This window comes from Podarcis gaigeae, assembly GCF_964106915.1.
Source record: "Podarcis gaigeae genome assembly, chromosome: 7".
NCBI lineage: Eukaryota > Metazoa > Chordata > Lepidosauria > Squamata > Lacertidae > Podarcis > Podarcis gaigeae.
The window spans coordinates 12,635,874-12,648,904 of NC_139683.1; the positions used below are offsets into that span (position 1 = coordinate 12,635,874).

The 13,031-nt window shown below is 46.3% G+C and overlaps 1 long non-coding RNA gene across 3 annotated transcripts in view; it reads right to left on the reverse strand.

Moving 5' to 3' along the window:
* Nucleotides 1–10,996, reverse strand: part of LOC310849330 — a 145,360-nt gene extending 134,364 nt beyond the window's left edge. For all 3 annotated transcript variants that reach the window (XR_014566863.1, XR_014566864.1, XR_014566865.1), the window contains exon 1: nt 10,736–10,996. This is a non-coding gene — a long non-coding RNA (uncharacterized lncRNA). The remainder of the gene's footprint in view (nt 1–10,735) is intronic.
* Nucleotides 10,997–13,031: the final 2,035 nt, after the last annotated feature.

Genomic DNA, 13,031 nt, shown 5'->3' on the forward strand with positions numbered 1-13,031 from the left:
TTCAAGCCCGGGGAAAAAGTTATGGCCTGCAATTACATTAATGGCATAATTACTTACAATTACACACCAGAAAGAACACACTAATTATCTATATCGCCTTCGTGGCTCATGCTGTACTCCCAACTCTCGCTCTCTGCAAAGGACGAGAGGTTCACAGCTCCCAAAAAGAGAATGGCCTCATTAGAGACCCAAAGGACTCCTCTTCGCTGGAGTGGCTCATTTCTTTAACATCAGAAATGTTGATCTGGCTCTTAAGCTAGCAGTAGCAGATGCCCTGTCATCAGCCTCCAAAAAGCCATATACCAGAGGCAAAGTGTATGGAACAACGATTGTTTTTTACCTCTGTACAGCAAGCTAGCTTCTGCGCAGGCATATGCAACCTTCTCCATGCCCCACTCAGAGAAGCAAGACACAGTGTTCGAAATTTGTCAGGCGCACTTTGCACTTGGCTATCGGCCACTTGCGACCAAGTGAAGATGCGCTAGGGTGGCGCCTGACGTCACCACCATCTGGAGGTGCATGTCTGGGGAATCATGGGATAGTTTTCACACACCCCATAGCAATCCATCTGGGATACTTTATCAGCACAATCAGAACAAACCGGATAGGTGGACTGTCCCTGGATTGAATGACATTTCTTCTTTCAGTTCTCAAAGTTCTTAACTCTAGCTAAAGGTTGTCTTCTCAACGAGCCAGACGTTTAACTGAGAATCAGTCACAGTCTGCCTGTCATTTGAAAAACAAGACTTTTTGAGATGTCCGGGCCCCCAAATGGCGAATAATAGGCATTCTCTTTTGGCAACTGTCACAACCTGGTTTAAGTAGCCATTTGGCACCTAGCTTATACAGTGGTACCTCAGGTTAAGTACTTAATTTGTTCCGGAGGTCTGTTCTTAACCTGAAACTGTTCTGAATGTGAAGCACCACTTTAGCTAATGGGGCCTCCTGCTGCCGCCGCGCCGCCGGAGCCTGATTTCTGTTCTCATCCTGAAGCAAAGTTCTTAACCTGAAGCACTATTTCTTGGTTAGTGGAGTCTGTAACCTGAAGCATATGTTACCTGAGGTACCACTGTACAGTCATACCTTAGATCCCAAACAATTGTTCCAGTTTGCGAACGTTCTTTCGGAACCCGAACGTCCGACGGGGCTTCCGCAGTTTCTGATTGGCTGCAGGAGCTTCCCACAGCCAATCAGAAGCCGCGGTTTGGTTTTCGAACGTTTTGGACTTCCGGAACAGATTCCGTTCAACTTCCAAGGTGCAACTGTATATCTGAGTTTCTAACACTGACCAAGAGGCATATTGTTAATTGTTTCCCTCAGTTTCTAATAATAAAAAGAGCAGGACTGCAACCACCACGGCAGATTTCTTGGGGGGTGGGTCCTTATTTAATCTTCCAGGAGATTGAGAGAGAGTTGTGTTTAAATGCGAGACAACTCTGGGCAAAGGTGAAGAAGGCTCTGTGACTGACGTCCTGCTATGACTCCTCAGCAGCATGTTACACAAACATCTCCCTCTCCTTGCCAAGCCAGATTTCAACACAAGTCAGAGATTCACATGCTTCTTTCTGTCAGGGGAATGGGCCAGCACAGCCTTGGCTGCCGTCTTCTGTGTCCTCATTCACCTTCCTCACGCTGCCCAGGCGAGAAGGAGGGAATTCAGCACAGAAAAATGGTGGGGAAATAAAATTTAAAAATCCCTTTAATATCCAAACATCTACCCTTGTGGTCCGTTCCATCAAACAGCTGGGCGTCTGTGAACCTTCTGCGGATGAATTTCGACAAGCCACTATTCTGGCAAGCGGACGGGAGCTCCGCTGCGGATCTGAAACTCATGGCTCTTCCACAAGCCAGCCCTGTGTTGCCGCTGTAAATAAAGCACACAGCATGGAACAGAGAGACGCAGCGGGACAACTGGGCGAGGCAAAAGAGGAGAGCTGGCCTGCCTTCGGCGTCTTGCGCCAGTCAAGGACTGACAACCTGTGGGCACATTTACAAAGAAGACCAGTCTTAGAAATTCCCCAGGGGCCAGGCACATTTTGTGACTGAGGCAAGTCCAACTGCAACCACATGGAGATCTTTGGAATGCCAGGATGATGACTGACATCTCCATCTGGCTGGCCCCTCCAGCGTTCTTAAGCAGATAAGCCTATTTACTGAATTTATATCCACCTTTTCCTGAAGGAGTACAGTGGTACCTCGTGTTAAGAACTTAATTCGTTCAGGAGGTCTGTTCTTAACCTGAGGTACCTCTTTAGCTAATGGGGCCTGCTGCTGCCGCCACGCGATTTCTGTTCTCATCCTGAAGCAAAGTTCTTAACCTGAGGTAATATTTCTGGGATAGCGGAGTCTGTAACCTGAAGTATATGTAATCCGAGGGTACCACTGTATATGATTCACCCATCTCCTCAGTTAAGCCCTACAACAACCCTGTGAGGTACGTTAAGAAACTTATGATTGACTCCAAGGTCACCCAATGAGCTTCATGACCGAGTGGGGATTTGAACCCTGATCTCCCAGATTTATGTCCGACACTCTAATCACTACAGTGGTACCTCGGGTTAAGAACTTAATTTGTTCCAGATGCCTGTTCTTAACCTGAGGTACCTCTTTAGCTAACGGGGCCTCCCGCTGCTGCCGTGCGATTTCTGTTCTCATCCTGAAGCAAAGTTCTTAACCCGAGGTACTATTTCTGGGTTAGCAGAGTCTGTAACCTGAAGCGTCTGTAACCTGAGGTACCACTGTACACCCCCCTGGCTTCTTACGAGTATTTCTGCTATGGGGCAACTCTATAAATTAAGTAAACAAATATGGGGAGAAAGCAAAATTCCACTTAGAAAAGGATCTGAAATATTTTCCTGGAAGCCTGAATTTGTTTCATTCGTGATCGTTTGATGTGATGTTTTAGCATGTTGTAAACCAAACCGAGAGTCCCTTGAGAGTCCCATGGACTGCAAGAAGATCAAACCTATCCATTCTGAAGGAAATCTACCCTGAGTGCTCACTGGAAGGACAGATCCTGAAGCTGAGACTCCAATACTTTGGCCACCTCATGAGAAGAGAAGACTCCCTGGAAAAGACCCTGATGTTGGGAAAGATGGAGGGCACAAGGAGAAGGGGACGACAGAGGACGAGATGGTGGGACAGTGTTCTCAAAGCTACCAGCATGAGTTTGACCAAAGTGCGGGAGGCAGTGGAAGACAGGAGTGCCTGGCGTGCTCTGGTCCATGGGGTCACGAAGAGTCAGACACGACTGAATGACATAAGCAACAACAACAAACCACACTGAGATGTTTTCTTTAAAGTATAAAGCAGTAAAGAAGTGATATGGAAAAAATCATAACAATAATATATCTCATGGGGGGAAATGATGCCTAGATATTTTGTTGCGATGCCATTTGGCGATTTGTTTATTTGCCTGAGTTTCTAACATTGAATGCATTTCACAATCAAAACAATGCCACAGCAACTTCCGCATAACATCCTAAGACAACAACAACACAATAGCAAACTGCAAAAGGCAACATTTCAGCTCTATAAATGTAACATGATTACATCATACCTTCTGGCAACAGGAAAAATAACAAGGCAGGATCATTGTTTCAGCTTTAACACCTCTCCCAAGCTATTGCTCACAGTCCCTTTCCTCCAGCACTTTCTTATAAGACTTCCAAAACTTTTTTCAGAGGGCCAGATTTGATGAAGTGAACATGCATGAGGGCTGACCAAAGTTGTTCTTTTTTTTTTTAAGGGTTTTAAGTTTACCCAAAAGTTTTGAGCATTTTTATATTTTTTTAGGATTTAATCCCAGAGTTGTTGAGCTTTTAGGATTGAAGTTGCTGGGCTTTTTCTAGGATTTTGCCCCAGGACATATACTACCACGGGGACCAGATTGAATCGACTGGCGGGTCAGATTAGGCCCCCAAAACGGACTTTGGACAGGCCTGGTCTGACACATCTAAAGCCCCATTCTCACACTCGCAACCCCAATACATGGAGAGCATGAGCAGAATTCCACTTGCCATGCATACATTCACAGAATCATAAGAGCTAGAAGGGACCCGAGGGTCGTCTAGTCCAACCCCCTGCAATGCAGCCATCTCAGCTAAACAACACACACAACGTGGCAGGCTGTATGTAACTACAGTCGTACCTCGGGTTAAAGACGCTTCAGGTTGCGTTTTTTCAGGTAGCGGACCGCCGAAACCTGGAAGTAGCGGAATGGGTTACTTTCAGGTTTCGGCAGTCACGCAGGCGCAGAAGTGCTAAATTGCACTTTGCGCATGCGGAAAAGCGCCGAATTGCAACCCGTGCGTGCACAGACGCAGGTTGAGAACGCTGAGTGTTGTGAACGTGCATCCCGCACTGATCATGTTCGCAACCCGAGCGTCCACCGTATATAAATTCTTTTATAAAATTATTTTTAAAATTCTTTTTAAGATACGATTCAACATACCATATTAAAATATGTGGTTCTGTAGACCGACTTATCTCAGCTAAAGCATCCATGACAGTTGGCCATCTTGCCATAGGATCACCGTCATAGGCATAACAAGCATTTGGGGGGGGGGGGACCCAACAGAATGGTTTCAGAAAGAGAGAACTTTGGATCTGGACTGAAGGATAGATGCAACCATTTTTAATGCAGCGGCTCTGGCCTTTAAATAAAGTTGGTGGTTTGAGATGGGTGTGGGCAGGATTCCTACATTGCAGGGGGTTGCAGATTATCTTTGGGGGCCCTTCCAACTCATACATCACAATTTTAATCTGTTTATGTCATTTATGTTTTTCCAACTCACTCTCCACAGCCACATTTTAAGGTTTCATGTTGTGCACCTTAGTTCAGATACCCCTGGTAATTTTGTATCATTTATGTATTACAACTGAATTTAATGTATCTTCCATGTTGTGATTTTACTTATACAGTTTCATTTCGTCTATGACTACATAACAAACCATCTGTAATCTGTACTAGGCTTATAAATAACCACTCACACAGGAAGAGCAGGAATGGTCTACAGAGATGCTGGACTTTAAACTGGGTCAAAATGGGTCATTGCTTTTATTTCAATCCATTGTTGTGACTTCTCCGGAAGGCTGATTAATCTGCCGAGCATCATCAACATTTGACTGTTATGTAGTCAGAGACAGGGCCTTCTCAGTGATGGCACCTGGACTCTGGAATTCTCTATGCTAGGAAGTGAACCACTTCTGGAGAGCGAAAACTGCCTTGTTTCTTCTGTTAGCCTTTCAACACTGAATTATATTATTTCCTTTCATCTATCCTTTCTTTAAAAAAAAAAATGTTGATGCTGGCTGTCTTACATTTTCCTTGCTTTGGTATGATTCTTTTCTTTAAAAAAGGAGGGACTGTACGTATTTGCCCTGCAAACTGCTCTGGTAGAGTTTTTAACCAAATCCCACCACATACAATATTAAGAAATGAAGCAAAAAAAAAAAAGACAACCCATAAATCAGTAAAGGTAAAGGGACCCCTGACCATTAGCTCCAGTCGTGGCCGACTCTAGGGTTGCGGCGCTCATCTCACTTTACTGGCCGAGGGAGCCAGCGTACAGCTTCCGGGTCATGTGGCCAGCATGACTAAGCTGCTTCTGGCGAACCAGAGCAGCGCACGGAAACGTCATTTACCTTCCCACCAGAGCAGCACCTATTTATCTACTTGCACTTTGATGTGCTTTCGAACTGCTAGGTTGGCAGGAGCAGGGACCAAGCAACAGGAGCTCACCCTGTCATGGGGAATTGAACCGCCGACCTTCTGATCAGCAAGTCCTAAGCGCCACCCACGTCCCTCCATAAATCAGTAGAGATCACCAAATCCGACTGGCCTCAGTACACAGCCCAAACTGGTTCTCACCATGACCCTAGATTCAATGCTGGATCTAGGTATGCCCTGCATGGGGGTTTGGGGGAGGATGGAAGAGGGGCACAAGCAAAGGCCCTTAGACAGTCCCCTCTTCCACCTCTCCAAAGCCCTGCTGCCAACGTGCTTGCCTTTTCCCCCTGTGCTCAAACTGGCAGAGGTGTAGTGGTTAAAGGTGCCAGACTAGTTCCTGCGAGACACCGGGGCTCAAACCTTACTCAGTCAAAATGTTCACTGGAGCCACTCACTGTCTCTTAGCCTACCTCACAGGGTTGTTGTGAGGAGAAAACGAAGAGGCTGAGAAGCAGGCAAAGCTTGAGCTCCTTGGGACAGAAGATGGAATATAAATGTAATAATTAACAGCAAAAAATGCCCAGGGGAGATCGTGCATGGTGGGCGGGGGCAGCCTGAAGGAGCGACTCCACCCCAATCGTTCTGCCCGGACACTGAGGTCCAGTGCCAAGGGCCTTCTGGCGGTTCCCTCGCTGCGAGAAACCAAGTTACAGGAAAACAGGCAGAGGGCCTTCTCGGTAGTGGCACCCGCCCTGTGGAACGCCCTCCCACCACATGTCAAGGAGAACAATTACCAGACTTTTAGAAGACATCTGAAGGCAGCCACGTTTAGGGAAGCTTTCAATGTTTAATAGACTATTTTATTTTAATATTTTGTCAGGAGCCGCCCAGAGTGGCTGGGGAAACCCAGCCAGATGGGTGGGGTATAAATAATAAATTATTATAATATTATTATCCATGGGAAGCAGCACCAACAAGAAGGACCATGGTGAGTGTGGCAGTGGGCTCCCTTGCAGAGGTGTGGGCCTCAGCAGTTGCCCAAATATTGCTGCCCCCCTTATGGAACTCTCCATCCCTGAAATAAGCAGGACGGCCCAATCTGCTTTTGCTCCAAAGCCATCCTGCAGGATTCACAGAACAGGCATCTTACGGTTGCTAGGAAACCAGAGGATGCAATTTCCAACCACCTTTAGTCTGTGCTCTATTCCCCAGGATGGTCAACATTACACAGCCAGGCCTGGAGGTACCAGCAGCACCTGTCACAAATGGACAGGTAAGAGAATGGACAGGGCAGGAGGGGCTGCTATAAGATACGGTTTGCATTAAAGGTAAAGGGACCCCTGACCATTAGGTCCAGTTGTGACCGACTCTGGGGTTGCGGCATTCATCTCACTTTATTGGCCGAGGGAGCCGGCGTACAACTTCCGGGTCATGGGGCCAGCATGACTAAGCCGCTTCTGGCGAACCAGAGCAGCGCATGGAAACGCCATTTACCTTCCCGCCAGAGCGGTACCTATTTATCTACTTGCACTTAGATAAATGCTTTCAAACTGCTAGGTTGGCAGGAGACGGTTTGCATTACAACCCAGCAAAATCCTGACAGATGTGAACGGGATCCGTTCTGCAGCCCCGTTCGCATCCCGAACAGAACGCAAGACGCGATGGCGCCTGTCGCCGCTAGCGCGCGCGACGTCATTTTGAGCACCTGCGCATGCGCGAGCAGCAAAACCCGGAAGTAACGCGTTCCGTTACTTCCGGGTTCCCGCGGAGCGCAACTCGAACGTGCTCAACCCGAAGGTATGACTGTACTAGAAGGAAGAGAGCCTCAGGAGCACTCACAAATTAGGGGATGAATGGACTGAAGACAAGGAAACAAACATGAATTTGGCATTTTGATTCACAGAGACGCCACCTTTGCAGGAGGACATCAAATCATGGTTCCGTATCACAACCAGGAAGAGAAAGCAACACAATTTGGAAATTAAAATTGCCAGTCAGAATGGGCAAGGAAGGAGGCGCTGGATTAAGCTGGCCTTGTTTACGTACTCAATTCACATCAGGCCAGAAGAAGCGTTTTCGACACAAACGAGGTAGGATTTTTTATATATATATGAGCTTGCAAAGCAGAGGCCACTGGAATAGGGTTAAATGACAGCTAGTGACACAGCCCAGCGCTCAGGTCTACACAAACTCAAAACCTAGGTTTTACTGGTGGAAACTGAACGTAAGAGAGACCAAGATTCAAATCCCTATGAAATTATGAAGCTCCATGGGAGGCAAATCACGATTTGACCTCACAAGGCTGCTGCAAGCATAAAATACATATACAAGCATCCTGGACTTTCAGGGGGAAATGTGGGAACATGCCACTGCTACACAAGAGAAGATCAGAAAACAAATCGGAAAAGAAAGCTTTGCATGAGACCAGAGGAAAATACTCAGGACGTCTGTTGCCATTTTGGTCACAGAGCACAGTTTGGTGTGAGGAAGATGGGGCAAATCTTCCATTTTGTGTTACGACAATCAGAGAACATAATCGGCAAAGCCACAAGACTTTGACATCTGATTTCAGATGGATGTAGGAATTCAAAACCTTCATATTTTAAAAGATTGCACACACCCCACTCCTCAAAGTGTCACAGAGCACTAGAACTACTTTAAAATCCTTCCCTCCAAATATATAGAGACAACTTCTATGGAAATATGGCAACTTTAAAAAAATGCAGATCCCGCACCTTTACATATATATATATATATATATATATATATATAGCGCGGTTCCATTCTGCAGAGAGCTCATAAAGGTGCAAAAGCTGGATTTTTAAAAGTGTGTTTTATATCTATATATATATATATATATATATATATATATATATATATATATATATAAAATAAAATATATATAATGTATATTTTTATGCAAAACAAAATTATTGCAAAACGATTTGCTGCTTCCTTCCAATTTACGCCGGTTGCGATTAGAAGTTTAAAGCAGAGATTTCACGTAAAAGACGCATATTTTTACAGCGCAACCCTATTCCCCGAATACAAAGGGGGCTTACTCCCAAGTAAAGTTATATTTGCAGTAAATAAAATTAGTGCTTAAAAAATAAGTGCATACAGGATGGCAGCCGTAAAATGATTACAAAAAAAGGAAATGCTTCTGTCACAGGAGTTGCTGAATGACTAATGCTGTGGCTAATAAATATGGACCAGCATAAACATGTCCCAACTTGTCAATGTGAAGTAGTTTTTAGAGGTGTCATTGCAGACAAAAATCCTCATAATCCTTTTCCTACCTCATTATCAAGGGTTTCCCTCTGGTGCCATTTTGAATTTGATCTTCAACTATGCTTTTGTCTTTTAATGTTTGGTTTTAAAAAAATACAACACAGAAATGGCAAAATAAAAATTGAAAATGTGACCTATTATTTGCACAGGCAAGATTTTCCTCCCCCCCCCCTTTTTTTTTTTAGTTCTGGTTCTTAAGGATGGAAGACTACCCAGGGTACAATCCTATACATGCCTACCAAATATCTGTCTAACCAGATTGGATCCAGAAGTCATTGATTTTAACAGGAGATTGATTTTAACAACATTGATTTTAACAACTAATTTCTTGGATTGCTTTCAACGGGACCTGAAGTGTAGCAAACTTAGCCTGGATCCAAACCATAGCGTTCAATGGAGTTTGGTCCGAGGAAATCAGGCTTTGGATTGCAGCCTAAAGAAAACAAAAAATAAAAAATAAACTGTTTGCTTTATTCTCGAGCGATTTCGGATCAAAAAAAAATGGCCAGGCATTTTAAAAAATTGTTATTTACGGCCTATCATAGGCTGCCTAATATAGCTGCTACATTATTTGGTATCGACATGTGTAATTTTTAATATGTATTTATATACAGTAATACTCTGTTCCTGGAAAGTGTACAGGCGAAGGAGGTTTGCAGATATTTTAATTAAATAAAAATAATAAATACGCAAATCTCCTTGCAGTAAAGATGCAGCTCATTGGACGAGGAGGGGGTGAGCTAGATGACTTTAAGGCCTATGTCAGAAGGAGAAAATCCTTGTATTGTGTCTTTGGGGTTCTATTTTTTGGGGGGGGGTCTCGATTCAAGGTGGGGAAGCAGAGAGAGAAGAGGAAGGAAAACATCACAGCCAACAAAGGTGTCTGCACGATGGAAGCCCTAGAAACATCTCCCAAGATTGCATCCGAAACTGTACTTTGGACCAAGGCAGAAGTGTTTGTTCCTATGGACGTGCGCGCGTGCACATCGGGGAAAAAGATGACGGCCCCGATCCTGCTGGAAGCAAAAACCCGTCCGAGTTTCCCCTACGGTATAGGGTGGGCTACAGACAGAGGGAGAAAGAGAGAGGAGAAGGAGATCCAAGTGCACAGTAAAGTTGCCCGATTCCAAAAGTAAAACAAAACAAAAAAGCGAGTTTTCCGGGCATCTCGCTAGCGCATATATATATATGGAAAAGGGGGAGAATAGTCATTATGTGCACAAGGCCAGGAGCCGGAGATCTATATGTGGGGGGGGGGAGGAAATGGAGGGGGATGGGCAAAGAAAGCAAGACGTGCCATTTCCCCATCCCTCCTCGAGGGTCCCCGATTTCTTTATTGATTTCGCCAGCACGGCTCTTTTCTTTGCGCGCTTCCAGCCATCGTGGCCGCGGGTCTGCATCCCTGTCCCTTTCTTCTAAACGTGCCATTTAAAACACACACACACACACACACACATATAGTTAGCTAAAGAGCTTTGGAGGAGAGAAGGGGGCGGGGGGGGGGCAAATACAGGAGAGAGATATAAATATAGCACGGAGCAAGACCTCTCCCCCCCCCCCTCACCCTTCTTGCACGCACAAAAAAAAGCACGCGGCGCGATTGCCAGACGCGGCCACCTGCAAACTTCTCGCTCGGTTTGTTTAGAAAGCAAAGCCCCATTAAATGACAAGGAAAGGGGGAGGGGAGCCCTTCACTCTCTCTTTCTTCCCCCCCCCCACACCCCCGCATGCATCTGCAGCAACCTACCCTCCCCCACCGCAAGCTTGACTTACCACGCATCTTTTTTTCCCCCCAGGCCACGCAAGTCTCCTTTTCCCCCCGAACAAATCCTCGAAGCGTTTTGCAAAGTTGCTGGCCGTTTCCGGCCCGAGGCTGCCCCTTTCCCTAGATGTGCATGTGTTTCAAAAAAATAGAATATAAATCCGATGCATATATAAAATGCAAAAAAAAATCAAGAGCCGAGCGGGGAGGGGGAGCAGCAGTGCAGGCCGCTGCCGCTCCGAGCTCGGCGGCTTGCTGCCCATGTGCTCGACGGAGCACGCGCTCGCCTGAATGGAACGTTGTGCAGGCAGGAGGACCTGTGACGTCACGGCCCCCAGCAGCTGATCCAGCCCCGTTGGCTGCGCTGCTGCTGCTGCTGCTGCGCTTCGACAGACGCTCTGCAACGGAGCTTGGGTTGCTTTTAGTGCTAGCAGAGCTTTGCATTCGCCTATATACGTTGCGTAATGGAAATCGGAGAGAGAGAGAGAGAGAGAGAGAGAGAGAGAGAGAGAGAGAGAGAGACCAGCACGCGCGCAATCGTCTGCAGTTGCTTACTTTTATTTATTTATTTATAATACTGGCTGACTTCTTTTCCGTTACCCACTCCTAACCAGGGCTGGATTTAGGTTCGATGAGGTCCTAAGCTACTGAAGGTAATGGGGCCCTTTATATGTCCAGCTGTCCTTTGCCAACAACAAATTGTCCCTGTTTTTGTGTTGAATATATGCTATATGATAATATATGGACCTAATAGGTATCTAAAGCTATTTGCACATGTTGCCATGCAACCATTACATGCAGAATGTAGGCACCCTATACAGTGGTACCTCTGGATGCGAACGGGATCCATTCCGAAGTGAATGTAAGATCCGTCTGCGCGTGTGCGGGTCGCGTTTCGTCGCTTCCACGCATGCGCATGACGTCATTTTGAGTGTCTGCACGAGCGGCGAAACCCAGAAGTTGCTCCGTTCAGTGGCGTAGCGTGGGGGGTGCAGGGGGGGCCGGCCGCACCGGGTGCAACATCTGGGGGTAGGGTTAGGGGGCGCAAATCTACGGGTTAGGGGGCGCAAATTACTTGCCTTGCCCCGGGTGCTGACAACCCACGCTACGCCACTGGCTCCGTTACTTCCAGGTCACCATGGAGCGCAACCCAAAAATATTTAAGCTGAAGCATATTCATCCCGAGGTGTGACTGTATATAGAAATGAGCAAACCAGTGATATTTTAGGGAGCAGGCTAGCAGGCGGGACCCATTACTTACATCATAGGAGCCTACACAACACAAAACATTGTTGCCCATACGTAGGTTTTATTTTATTTGTTTTTTATCTTATATTTTGGAAATGTACATTCAGATTGTTTTTTCCTTTAATTTTTTTGGGGCCCCCAAGAGAGTGGGGCCCTAAGCTATAGCTTGTTTAGCTTATACTTAAATCCGGCACTGTTCAGAGGTACAGTATACTGCTTTGGAACATGTGGGGGTCCATTGAAACCCCCAAAGGCTCACTCCTCCATCCTCTCCCGAGACAGATGGATGCCAGCCTGATGACCCACCACTGCACAAACCATGCTGTCTCGAAGGGTGCAAGAGCATTCTGCTGCATTTGGTCTGGCCACTTGGCTCCAAGCTTTCCTATTTTATTCCCTGGGCCTGTCTCAATTTTCTGGTGATTGACCAGAACTGTCTCCAGGGAGAAGGAAGGGACATCTGGCCCAGGATCCTCCAGATCCTCTTATCTTTCCCCAGTGCAAGATCCTCTTATCTTTCTCACTACAGTGGTACCTCGGGTTACATACGCTTCAGGTTACAGACTCCGCTGACCCAGAAATAGTACCTCGGGCTAAGAACTTTACCTCAGGATGAGAACAGAAATCGTGCTCCAGCGGCACGGCAGCAGCGGGAGGCCCCATTAGCTAAAATGGTGCTTCAGGTTAAGAACAGTTTCAGGTAAAGAACGGACCTCTGGAACTAATTAAGTACTTAAGCCAAGGTACCACTTTAGTGATGTTTCACACCCTAAATATCTTCCCCTAGCTAGGCTTTGCCCTACAACTCATTCCATCTACTTGCCTGGATGGAAGACAGAGAGGCATGTGTGAGTCTGCATAGAAACAAATCTACTGTACAAAGGTATTATTTGCATATGTTGCTACACCTTCTTTATCCTCTAAGGCATGCGGGTGGCGCTGTGGTCTAAACCACTGAGCCTCTTGGACTTGCCAGTCAGAAGGTCAACGGTTTGAATCCCCGTGATGGGGTGAGCTCCCGTTGCTCGGTCCCTGCTCCCGCCAACCTAGCAATTCGAA